Source organism: Euprymna scolopes, chromosome 28, assembly GCF_053919585.1.
Source record: "Euprymna scolopes isolate OS-2025 chromosome 28, ASM5391958v1, whole genome shotgun sequence".
NCBI lineage: Eukaryota > Metazoa > Mollusca > Cephalopoda > Sepiida > Sepiolidae > Euprymna > Euprymna scolopes.
The window spans coordinates 46816023-46830530 of record NC_136509.1 but is presented as its reverse complement, the minus strand read 5'-3'; the positions used below and the strand labels follow the sequence as shown (position 1 = coordinate 46830530).

The 14508-nt window shown below is 32.8% G+C and overlaps 1 protein-coding gene and 1 pseudogene across 6 annotated transcripts in view; one reads left to right on the top strand and one right to left on the bottom strand.

Moving 5' to 3' along the window:
• The window catches only part of LOC145249588 (anoctamin-4-like), a 248964-nt gene that overhangs the window by 180257 nt on the left and 54199 nt on the right, over window positions 1-14508 (bottom strand). The window lies entirely within an intron of this gene.
• On the top strand, window positions 2347-2464 carry LOC145249803 (5S ribosomal RNA; annotated as a pseudogene).

The window sequence follows — 14508 nt, the reverse complement described above, 5'->3', positions numbered from 1 at the left end:
AGAAACTCATTTTTATAATATGAATAGGTTAGATAAATTAAGCATAGGAAACTAGATCTAATATTTGTAACATGTCTTCTTAAGATTAATGGAGGTGGTGTTTGATCAATACTGCTGGAGAGCCATGATGTAATATATTGTTTTGTTTTTTAAATCCCCGAAACAGTGTTTCATGGTAAACAACTGATGATCCCTTAAATTACATTGGTACTATAGTGAATTTGAGAGAGCAAGTTTATGCAGTGATTGCAGGTTATTAAATGACTTACTGACTTAATAGTTTTCTAACGAATGATAAAAAAAATATTAAAAATTTTTCTATATAGTTTTAAAGGTTAAACTTCAAAGACTATATATATATATATAAACCGTGCATTAAAGTGGCGGTAGACCATGGTTCATTGGTAACATATGAGAATGCGGATACTGATGTCATGAGTTCGATCCTAACCTGTGTTGACAACGGCTAAAAGCCAGAAACACGCATATCCATAGGTATACTTTTATGCAAGTAAAATAATGTTTAATAATATATATATATATACGCGCACACATTTTTTTTTTACATAAGTTTTGGTTTTGATTCAAGCTGATGCACCCAAGTCATATAGATATATTTTTTATTTTTGAAATCACAACTTTATAATATATAAAAATCGATAGAACATTAACTCTATAATAATATATATGAAATCTGCAAGAATTAAAATATCATATTTAAGCGTACTTTACGATCAGGCTATGTCATGCAACCCTGCTAGTTTAGATGAATACTTTTGCAGTTATAATAAAAAAGCTACAATAATATCAGAGCATCTCCATTTACGCTGAACATCTACAGAATGCCAACATCAATATATTATGTGAATGAGTCTACTGAGGAATTTCCCCAGGTCCCACTAGTAATAATAAATGATATTTGCATAAATTTAAATATCATATTTAAGCATCAAGTCCAATGTAAACAAGTTCTTGATGAGCCGTTCCACTTATTAACAAATTTACTGAATTTCCATTACTAACGATTACTATATTGTCCAATTGACTACTGTACACTCTTAACCCTTATCCTCGAGTGGTCTATGGGCCTTGATAAGTGGTTATGCCTATGTAAAAAAAAAAAAAAAAAAAAAAAAAGGAAAAAAAAGCATTTTTTATGACCGGGCAACCTGCTAATATATATATATATATTATATATATATATCCTTTTTTTTTTATTTTGGTGTCAAAGTCGTTAGTTATCCATTCAAATATTTTCATTCATTTCTTACCAAGAGAGGCATAATGGTAGTGGTAGCGGCAAATGTTTTTATGCATCGACACTTGATTGTAAATTACAGGTCTTAATGATTGAATCAAAGAACAGTATTGGACTGTGGATCAGTTAGTATTTGGCTTAACAGGAAGAAGAAAAACATTCCAATTTTTATTTTATTGTCCATCGCAGTGTCTAGACAGTTTTAATTTGAAAATTGACTATTTCTGGATGATCTTTAAGATTAGCTCACAATTAACAAGGCCGTGTTAGCAACTAAAAAAGCAGGCATATTTACCATCCCCTCTCCCATTGCAACCAAGTCAAACATGAAGACAGTTGATCTTGGGAAATCCAACTCCCCAAAGAAAAAAAAGTGTCGGATTCTAAATGAATTCAAAACCTACCATTACGGGTTCTTGCATAGATTTCAAGAGGTCAAGATACATCTTACGATGTAGAGGGGTTAAATCGGCCGAAATGTTGTGATAACATTCAAGATGAGAACAGTAATCCAAATAATCCCATTGTTATTATGTAACTTATGTTAGGGGAAAATAACAAGATAGTTTTATGAATATAGAGATAATATTTTGTGTATAGTCCAACAGCATCCAGATGTCCGGTGATGCTCGAGACAAACTCCTTGATTGTATACCTCAAGTCCTAGTACTGAGAAATATTTTGAGGAAGAAGATAGCAGATATTTCTTTTGTTAAAATTTATTATGGTTCGGCTCAATCCTATGAAAGTGCACTCTTGTAGGTATTATATCTTCCTTTAGAAGTCAGAGGTGGAATATTGGCAATCGCCTGAGGTGTCCCTATTAAGAATACTGACAGATCTGTTATCAATCATTATTGTACTTAACCAGATTGCCCTTTTAGGGGAGTTGTTTTTCTCCATCTTCATGTCTTGTGATAAATCTTGATGCAGGAGAAAGCAAATTATTACTTCAACAATAACAAAAAAACAAAAACACATATCTTATTCATCTCTTACCTTGGGTTTTATACTCTCTACTCTTTCTCATAATCCTTCCTTTCTCTAAGCGATTTCTACCTATCTTAATAGAGGACAAGTATTTCACCATATACGACATAATCAAATTGACACACTGGTTCCCGTCAGATCACCAAAGTTAAGCAACGTTGAGCCTGGTCAGTACTTAAATGGGTAACCATTTGGGAATTCCAGGTGCTGTATTTGCTCTCCGCTTATCTCGGCATTGTTTCAAGTCGTCTAGCACTTCTCCTTGCCACTGGATTCAAGCAGTACCGATTCAGAAGAGGTGCAGTTTAGGATTGCGCAACCCTTGTCTAACAATTACATACACAACTACCCTTACAGAGGGTATCCATTGTTTTTAAAGACTGAACGAAGGCATCGGTTTTTACCATGATAATTTCTTCCAAAATCCAAGGTAAGATTTCATGTTATTTTCATGTAGTTAAACAGATGGCAGAGGTTCATCTTTCAATTCCCAACATAAGTAGACAGATTAATGAATTAGATATTTGCAACACATTTATTGGAAAGAATTAACGATTCACTGTGATATGCAATTCAGACTGCAGACAACTAACAAGGCAATAATGCTTGGTTTCATTCGATATAATTCTCAGGAAAATGTATTTGTGAGTATGTTATGTACATTATCATTACCAAGCAATGTCACATCTGCATGACTATACAAAGTTGAATCAACAGAGTGAATGGGGAGTGGGGGAGAAATACAAAGATAGCTAAAAGAGAGATAGGCGTCTTGTTCAGTTAATTACAAATTACAACTAATTAGAACAATTAAAACAGATTTTTTTCAAAACATAACTCAATCCCATAACTAAAGTACATTTTAACATGATTCTTGTGTTATTTAAATATATAGGAAAAAGCCTTAGGATAAACCAACTTTATGACCTCCCACCTAGAATAATAATCATATATTCTAGCAGGACCTGTTGAAATTTCACAGCGGTATCTTTCATATGTAGCATATTGCTGCTGGGTATTCTGTGGACGTTCAATGTGAGTGGAGACCTCGTGATATTATTGTAGCCCTTTTGTTAAAACTGTAAAAAGTATTTATCTAAGTATTCTGGTTAATGTAATGTCAGAATAGATATCCTTCTAGGAGTCTGTGACATATTTCCATTGTATGAACGCTCGGTGTGAACGGAACCCCCCACCATATTATTGTAAAAAGTATTTAAGTATTCTGATTAATGTAAACTTAATTTTCCATTACTGCTAAAAAAATAAAAATGATAAATGCATACTGATTTATGCTACAAACAAAATTAACATTTACACATCACCAGCACAACTGTATTTTTATGTTCGTAAAAAACCTTATATCACATGTTCTTACGATCAATTCGATTTATGCCTTCGTTCGGTCTCAAAAGACAAGATACTCCCTCTAGGGGCAGCTGTGAATGTAGTTGCGCGATCCCAATCACCCCTCTCCTGAATCGGCACTACTCGAGTCCAGTGGCCTGAAGATGATCAGGACGACTGGAAACAATGCCGAGATAAGCAGAGAGCATATACAGCACTTGGAAGTTCCAAATGGTCACCCATATGTTACTGGCCAGCTTCATTGTTGCTTAACTTCAGCATGTCAAATATGTCCTTACGATAATCTAAAGAAAAATAACTCTATAGCTAAATATTTAATGATTTTAAAAAGAATCGGAATCAGTAATTCTACTGAAATCAAGAAAAATTTTAGAATCGTCCCACTACTACATATATATATATATATATATATATATATAAATAAATATTATATATATATATATATATATATATATGTATATATATATATATATATATATATATATATATACTATATAAAAGTCACTTTGTGTTTTTGAGTTCCTTCCTCATTAGGTTCTGAAACCGCTAAGCCTATCTTTTGAAAATTTCATGCAAAGATAATTTATATGTCTGGCAGTATTCTCGGATATGCTTTGTACAGAAATTCATCTGATGAAAAAAATCAGATCTTCAAAATAGCTTTTCTCTCTTATAGATGAAAAGAATAATTTTTACAGGAGAATATTTTATGTTACACCGGCAAGGTGTAAAATAAAATTCCAGCAAATCATTTCTGCTTAAAAAACAGATTTATTATAATCTGGAGATATAGTTTAGTGGTAGAGCATTCGACTAGATTGAATGATCCCTTGTTTAAGCTCGGGTGTGTTTCCCCATTTTATTTTAATTTTTTCTTATTAATGAGTTCAATTTACGATAAAAGAAGAGGTACCATTTAAAATTGGTGCAAATCATTTCTTCATTTGCATATTTTAAAACTAAACATTAATCAGAAGTGGCTTTTCCAGGGCATTCATCATCCAGCCTAAATATCAGCTGACGTGATATTGTAAACAAACACAGGCGAAATTTGATGAACGACATTATTATTATTTATTTATTTTTTGCAAATTAGTCCATTAGGCAAATTATTTTTTGTAAAATATAAATAATCAATAGAGGACGGATTCTATAATAATAGATACGCAATCTGCGTAAATTAAAATATCATGTTTAAGTTTTGACCGGGCAATGCTGGGTTGCCAGTTAGTGTATAGAGAGAGTGTATTTAGGTAGCATTCTTTAAGAAAATTAAAAACTTAACAATTTCTCTGCTTGATTATACCTTTAATTTTTTTAATGATCGTTTTTGTGTCAAAATAAAAAATTATGCATATTCCATATGTATCATGAACATTTTCAATTCTTTGTTGAATCATCTTCAGGTGATGAAACAAATGAACAAAAAGATTGGAGAAAGAAAATTTAAAATACTGAAAAGAAACTGAAATTTGGGGAATATTTATCAAATGATGTTTAATATCCATTTTTAAAATTTCACAAAAGTTGAAAGTATCTTAATTTTCCCTGAATTGTTTATATCCACTTTGTATAAAATTAAAATTAACTAAATATAGCCTACATTTGAATTGCTTACGTCCAGCAATTGTGTGCAATATTCATAGTGATAGGTTTATTAGTTTGAGAGTGAATCCTGTACATGTGTGTACATATATATTAGTGATGGGACAATTCCAATATCCCCCCCCCCCCGATTCCGATACAATTCCATATTCAGATAGGATTACCAATTCCGATCCCAATCCATTGTAAATCTCAATTTTAACTACCAATTATTTGTAAAACACATGTTAAATGTGCAGATATTTTTTTTCAAACGTAAAAATGCATTTGTGGTGGAATGATCTATCGATTTTAGTTTTACTGGTAGTTTAAAATTGATAAATATTTATTATCATTACTACCAGCAGTGGAAAATTTTGCTTTAAACAAAATAAAATAAAATGTACAATTAAAGAATCGTTTATGGCATCTTAAAATAGACATCTTTTTTTTCCAATTCCATCAAAAGTTCCGATTTTCCGTTTAATCGCCCCCAACACTAATATATATGATGAGAATAATGGAAACAGTATTCCAACGAGATTGAGAAATGAAAAGGGAACAAACCAAGTTATGTGTCCATCAACGTTTCGTCTTTATTATAAGACTTCTTCTGGATGAATAGATTGAAGAAAATAAAATACCAGTACAATATTTGAAAATATATTTGTTGTGAAAAGGATGACTTTGTTCTATTTCAGAACGAAAAACGTTGCTGCAAATATATATATACATATACACGAGAGACAAGAAAATTTAATGATGAAAATAAGAATTGAATAAATTACAATATTTATTAATTCATCAAAAATTCTAACAAGGAATAATAAAGAACAAATTCTTAATCTATGGATTTTCAAAGACTGCCTATTTTCAGAGGATAAGCATTAGTAAAAAACTGCATCACTGTTTAGCCTAAATTTGAATATATATATATATATATGTTATCCTATTGGAGAGTTTCCTATATATATATATATATATATATATATATATATATATATAGGAAACTCTTCAATAGGATAGCACATAAAAATATCAATCAATTAACTAATTAAATTAACTAGTTAATCAATTAATGACATAGTAATCCATGGAACCAAAGGAAAAATTTGGAATCCAAGTGTGAATGGATTATAGAGTAGTGCAAAACTTTATTAATTATTTGATTTTTCAAATTGTAACAAAGTTGTAAATATATATATATTTTTTTATTCAAAATTACCATAAGTCGCTACAATAAATTTACTGTTTCAGTCTCAAGACATCAGGCGACAAACGTCTGGTCTTACTCAAGGCCAGTTACTTAATGTAGTTTTTTACGTACATAAAATCCATTCATTGACACACATTTCTTACTAACTAGCAGTTATCAGCATATCTACGTTAAATGGGCGATGTATGCAGGCTTTTATGTGCAAAAAAAAAAAATTAAAAAAAAATCACTACTTGGGAAGTTAACACAAAGGCAGCGTTCTCACACTGCTACAATCACTAATCACAAACTATATATATATATATATATATATATATATATATATACACTAGCAAATGTACCTGGCATTGCCCGTTATTAAATGCAATGTTAAATTCCTTAAAAAAAAAAAAAATGAATTAAAAAATAAATAAAATAAAAATGGAAAGAAACTGAAACGTGCATGTGAGTATATTTTTTTAACAGTTCACTTCTTGTAAGTAAAAAAAAATCTTAAGCTGAAATGGAAACCAAAACCTAAAAGACAGTGAGTCTAGTAGGATAACCCTTAGATCAACTTGGCATGATCTGTATGAAGTGTTTTCAAACCTACTTATTCTTAACATAAAGAAGCTGTTATATTTCACATCCGCGAAACAGTTAACCAACAAAAATAATCCAATGACTACCAAGTACCAATTTTTCAATTTTGACCCATTAGCAGCTCTTTTTTCTGGATGAAAACCGATTTAAAAGTTTTCTACATGTCCGAATACCCTATATACTAAATTTCGAGTCTGTAGATTAATAATTCGTTAAGTATATAGGTTATACACACAATTTGTTGAGTATATAGGTTATACACACATTATCACTGTTATACAAATACACATATATATATTACAAGCGCGCACACATACACTAATTAACATACATCGTATAAAGGTAGAGATAGATACCCTCTATTTTATAAGTATACTTGTTTGTTTCTCTTTTGAATAAAAGGTTTCTAGATTGACTGGTGGCCTCCATTTCTATTTTCACCTGAATTGTTTCCAATTGACTGAGATTGTTAGTGAGTTGACAAGAAACAATCAGTCAATTAAAAAAAAAAAAAAAAACCCAGTCAGAATTTGATGACAGTAAAGTCGAGCAATGCGAAGTGATTATTTTCTCAGATTTCAAGAATTACAAAAAAAAACAAAAATTAAAAAAACAAAAACAAAAAAAAAACAACAAATACACCATTTATTCCCCCCCCCCCCCCCCAAAAAAGATAAGATAAATAAATTCTTAATTTACCAAAATTATGTTATAAGTTATTTACAAGCGGCACAGCAAAATTATTCAACCTAACAAATAGTTGAACCCGATGACTCAAGTTTAACCAGATTTTTTTTATTCGATCTACAAATTTTAAATACAAAGATTAAAACACAACAAATATGAATTCACATGAATTACATGACTTAGTAGATAAATCCCTTGCTTCACATTTTCATACTTTCTTGAACACTATATGACTAAGATTACTGTATATGTCCGCCAATTTGACACGATACAGAATTTGAATTATCTTCCTTCTCATGTTAATTGATGGTGACGTAAGAGCTGAATACCAGGTTGCATAGTCAAAGGTAACTTTGCAACTGGTTTGAATCCTTCCATTGACTGTAATTATTATTTCTTACTTTGAAGATTGTGTAATGATGAAAATAAATTAGTGTTTTTAAATAAAAATCTATATAAATAAAACAGTTGATGTATGTATACGTGTGTGTGTGTGTGTGCGTAAATATTTAACTGATAAATTCTTAAACTACTGGTCACATAACACTGTAATTAATAAGAAATAGTAATTAAACACCAAGGATGGTTTATAACAAATAAAATCTTTGTTTAGATGGATGAATAATGTGTACAGGAATATGTTAGCAAGTTGAAACGCAAAATGTTCATTTCAATTTGCCAACATTGCTATTACTTTTGCGCATACGCAAATTCATAGTTTGAAGTGGTTTAATTTTATGACTTTCTTATCTATCTGTCAGGTTCCTATTTACAATGCCTCCTCACGGGACAGAGTTAGACACCAGGGTCATTTTTTTTAACGTGGAGAAAAGGAACAAAAATAAAAATTGTCTCAGTCGTGAAGGATTTCTCCTCCACTGACAGAGAACAAGAAATTGAAGTGCAGCATCTGAAGAACAGATTGTATTTATTTGCTTCCCCACTGAGCAAATTAGGCACAAGGCCGTTTTTTAATGTGGAGAGAGAGGGAGGGGGGAGGGAAAAGGGGGGCCAGCTCCCGAGATGTGGGAAATGGGAGCTGGATAGGAACTGTTGGTATGAAGGGTTGCCCCTACATTTACCAAGGTCTGATATGTGGGGTTGCAGTATCTGGCGGAACAGATACTACACTTTGTTGGTTTATTTGCTTCCCCACTGAGCAAATAAGGCACAAGGCCGTTTTTTAATGTGGAGAGAGAGGGAGGGGGGAGGGAAAGGGGGATCCAACTCCCGAGAGGTGGGAAATGGGAGTTGGATAGTAACTGTGGTCTGTAGGGTGATGCCTACATTGACCAAGTTCAGATATGTGGGGTTCCCCCACATATGGTCTTTGCTAGTCATAGCTAGTCTTTGCTTGCAGCATCTGCCGGAACAGATACTACACTTTTTATTTATTTGCTTCCCCACTGAGCAAATTAGGCAGGAGGCCGTTTTTTAATGTGGAGACAGGGGGAAGGGGGGAGGGAAAGAGGGGATCCAGCTCCCGAGAGGTGGGAAGTGTGAGCTGGATTAGAAACTGTTGGTATGAAGGGTTGCCCCTTCAGTGACCAAGGTCAGATATGTGGGGTTACCCCCACATATGGTCTTTGCTAGTCATAGCTTTGCAGCATCTGCCGGAACAGATGGTATTTATTTGCTCCCCCACCGAGCAAATTAGGCACAAGGCCGATTTTTAATGTGAGGAGTGAAGGGGAAATGGGGACCAACTCCCCGGGGAGTAGGGGAGCTGGATAGTGACAATTGGTATGAAGGGTTGCCCCTACATTGACCAAGGTCTTATATGTGGGGTCGCCCCCACATATGGTCTTTGCTTGCAGCATCTGCCGGAACAGATACTACACTTTGATCTTGTCCTGAAGGCCAAGTACATATCTATCTGTCAGGTTAGCTCAAATAGTAAGGAAAGGGTCTGGAGTGCTAAATGATTTGATATTCATTCTAGCTGATGGCATCCAAGTCATATTTTTTTAACTTTTGAAATCGGTATTATATATAGATAATATTGAATAGAGAATTGGCTCTGTAACAATATGAAATCTTCATGAATTAAAATATATTTAACTAGATTTTCCACCCAGAAAAGCCAGGCGACTCTTGCTAGTAATAAATATTTGAAATAATATATATATATATATATATAAGTAGTTAATAAAACATGTTAAAAAAACACTTTGAAAAAGAGTTAAAAACATTTAATTTTAAAACGGAAGCACAAAATAAGTGGATAGTCCTTAATCCACAGCGTTTCGAAGAAATACTTTCCTTTTCATCAGAGGGTAGGATTTAGCAAAATCCGATCCCGCATTTTGTGAGATCCTACCCTCTGATGAGAAGGAAAATATTTCTTTGAAACTCCGCAGATTAAGGACTATCCACTTATTTTGTGCTTCCTTTTTTAAATTAAATATGTTTTTAACTCTTTTTCAAAGTGTTTTTAACACATTTTATTAACTACTTGTTCTTATTATAAGCTCGATTTCCTATTTGGTTTTATCGAGCTTTTACATCTGGTTGAGATTACTTTATAAATAGTAACTCTTCAATATTTATAATATACTTTAGTTTTGCCATCTTGGATTATTTTAGTAAACTTAACTGTAATTCTTATATATATATATATATATATATATATATGAAATATAGATTATGTCAACACCGATTCTATTTGACCATCAAACAAAACATACAGGATGATTGGAAATTAACTAAGCCTGTAATTTATCACTAGGGCTGTGACAACAGCATATTCTTTTCATTCTTTTGACTCTAGAGTATATACCCAACAAAATTAGATACAGTTAATCAACCAAGAACCGCACCAGTCTATATAAAAACATAAGATATTAACGGATATATACTCAAGAGTGAAAACAATGAAAAAAATATGCTGTCGTCACAGCACTATTGAAAAAAATATAATTCTTACAAGATATAAATGATAAAGAAAATGTAAGATATGGGATGTTTATTTAGAATTTAATATGGACACCAGCATTTGCTACTAGCTTCTCTTCCTGATCTACTAAATTCCTCATGAATCGCTATTGTTGACTAAGCTTTACAAGACAATAATCCGTCTTCACTTGGAATACGTGTCTTTAGTGTTCAGAGTTAGCTAGGTGTTCTGAATTTCTTGAACATCTACAGTACCGTGCCATCAGATATATACTATATATACCCTGCTGTGACCCTGTTATCTCTAGAGTATACTAGCCTAGGTGCCCGGATGTTTGGAGGTGTGTGTTGGGCAAAGAAAAAAAAAAGTAGTAGGCAGACAGGCTTGAACTTGTACCACAAAGAAGGTAAAGAACGTGAAAAAAAAAAAAAAAAAAGTGACGTCTTTCCTGTTGCGCCCATGACCAAGCCGGAAGTGACGAATGTTTAAATTAAGGCTAGTCAATCGAAAAGAGGGGATGACTTTCGAAAATATCGGCGAAAAAAAGCACCCCCCCATCCACTGTAGAAAAATGCCCAGCTGAGAGTGTCGGAATTAATGTTTTTAGCCAATTTTTCGATATTTGTTGTCAGAGACGTTGAACTTCAAAATGACACCGATCTCGTGAAAATCCGTCGCCTCTGTCAAGTTTTAGGCAGACATACCAACATACATTTAAACAGACAGGTGAGATTTATATTATAGATCTGCTTGGATTAGATCTGCTGTCTCCTCGCTGGAATGTAACAGCTGCTTTTGTCGCTTACAGAAGATTTCATGGTTCTTGCCTCACTGCAATACTTAAATACCGCCCAGTGCTACAACTGAAAAAAAGCAAACCTGCGACGATATACATTTACATTAGACCCCCCTACATCACTGTCAGAGATGTACCGACAATTTCCTTTCGCTTGTGTTCTGCAGTCCTGAGAACAGAATTGTGTGAATGAACATGTATCACCATCACATTTTCAGAGTTCTGTGTTGTCTATCATGATATTCCTAAGTTTTATGCATCCCTAATTAGCTACATAGCCTATTTTTAACGGTTGTATGATCATGGCTTTTCATAGGAAAAAAAAAGAAAAGAAAAAAAAAAAGACACCTGAAAACCGCATCAAATGATTTCACAGGATTAAAAAAAAAAAAAAAAAAAGTTTTTTGTTTTATTTTTTTTTTTTACAAAAGGAGTCACCATCTTTTTTAATTTTTTTTTTTAATTTTTTAATTTAAAAAAAAAAAAAAAAAGGAGCCACCACTTATCAAGGTTTAAAAAAAAATTCTAAGATAAGGAATAATAATATGGATAGGTAAAATATTTGAATGCTGATGAATACTATGAGAAGATTGAAAATCTTCACATAACACTCAAAACAACAACCGATCCAGAAAACAGCAATAGCTTCTACTTTGTGAGAAACATTGCTCATGGAATGTTAAGACTAAAGTACAAAATAGGGAAGGGGGTGGTCTTCTTGTACATCTCGCAAGATATTGATCTGATATGGTCCACTGTTATTTACAAGTTGGCAGAGCTAATATATCGATTTGATTGGAATTGAGTTTCTATACAATGTGGGCAGTGAAAAACAATGTTATGGAGAAGGTGAGAAGTTTCTTGAGAGCAATTATAGAGGGTTACGTAGAGGTTTGTTCGTGCGGATATTACATGGCTCTATGCCAGTGAGGATTGAAGGAACCAATGTTGGCATCGATTTTATGCAGACTTGTATCTGGCTTCTTACAATTAGCACTTCCATTCAATAGAGGAGAGCAGCATTCAGCAACAGACACACACACTGCCAATGCATATGATACCAGGGTTGTAAAGTTGGCATCCCAGTTATATATTAGATTTTTTTTTTTAAGGAGATTACACCTGGAAACCACAATATTATAGCCGTCCCATTGATATTTATAGCAAGAAAATAAAATATGGCTCATTTTGATTACTATTCTCATTTTGGTTGTTATTTTCAGAATGCTTCCGGCCAATGTAACCTCCAACCTTGTTTAGGTGCATCTTTTCGAATATAGAAATCTTTGTCAAACAGATCCGTGTGGCACAATGATAAAAAAAAAATGTGTTAATTAACTAACTTATAGTCTTCTGTAGGTTGATGGTTCAATCCTTACAACAGGAAATAATAAGAATAACGTAATTAACGCTTCTATCCTGTTAGTAAATGATAGTTTCATGAAGAGAATCAATTTGGGTCATCATATCAACGTTAAATGAAGAATCAAGCTAATGGCCCAACACAAAAATTGATTTCATAAAATTTAAAAGTAATGTTGTGGATCGGAAAAAGACAGGGTTTTTCATTCATTCTTCGCAACCATTTCGATTTGTTTCTCTAAAGTTTTTTTTAGATGTGGATTGATAGTTTGTATCGTATGGAATATTCAAACTATAATTCTCATCTACCCCTGTGGATTAAATAAAGTGTTCCATTTGAACTTCTGTGCAGATTCCCAAGTTATATCTACATAATTATATAACTGTAGACAGTCTGATCGCCCTTGCTTGCATCTTGTCTATCAAAAAACACTGTCATAGAAACCAGCTTCTATTTAATAAAATTTACACTCCTTTCCACAGTGCATGTTTAGGTTTGGGTTTCAATTCTACCTGATGGCACTCGATTTTTTTTTTTTTTATTTTACTTTTGAAATCATGACTATATACTCCTGATCAAAAATGTAAGACCACTGTAAAATCTTGAAAAAAAAAACAACAACAACAAAAAAACCCACTTTTTTTAAGGATAAATTTGAAACTTCTCCCACTTAAGGTTACCAATACTACAACCTAAAAGGTTATGGAAAAAAAGCTACATTCCAAATATTTAATTCAGAAATTTACATTTTTATAAAATGAGCCATTTTACACGTGATCAAAATTATAAGACCAGGAGTATAAATTTTATGAAATTGTATGGAAAGTGTATGAAAACATTCAACAACCAAATTTATAAGGAGTTTGACTTCCACTGGTTTTGAGGACTTCAAAAATTCTTTCAGGCATACTAGAAATAAGCATTTCCTTTAAGGTGCGGGGGATGTTGCTCCAGTTTCTGAAGATGGCTTCACAAAGTTCATTTTTTGTTTAATATTGTTTGCCATTTCGATAAACATCTCTTGTCATCCATCCCCAAACATTTTCAATTGGCTTCAAGTCTGGTGAGCATCCAGAATGTCCGAAGAGATTTACCCCATTTTCTTGCAAAAAGGTCAAAGTCCATCGTGCAATGTGGGTTGCAGCATTATACTGTAGAAATAACCATCAATCCCACACAAAAGATGGATCGCCTTCATCAACGATGCTTTTTGTAGCATGCTAACATAACCAGCCGCTGTCTGACAACCACCTGGAGCTCCATCGTCTCTCTGTAAGAAAAGGCATCTCATACCATTAGGGACCCTCCACCACTATGGCGTGCGGAGAAAATTTCAGGAGACAGGTTTTTCGTTATGCCAATAAAATAGATGAGATGAGTAGATGAGAACAGTCGGCTGAATACTCAGGACTCTACATTACGAGTGAAACAGTTGCATTTCTGAGTGATTTTTCAAAGTGGCAACTAGAAATAATGAAACGTTTATCTTTTGGCGATTGTATTTCTTTCACGGGCAATCTTCCAAAGCTCACTACTGAATGAAAAAATATCTTTTGAACTTTTTTTTTTTTTTTTAAATAAAATGAAAAAAAGTTAAATTATTTAAACAATAAAAGTTTAATAGAACAATATACTCTTTTCTTAACGAAGGCTGTTTAAAAATATCTGAAGAAATTAGAAGGTTTATACCTTCAAGTATCAACATAAAGTTTGGGGTTTGTATTACTGTACACATAGATTCGAAAAAGTTGTCAAAAAACAAATATAT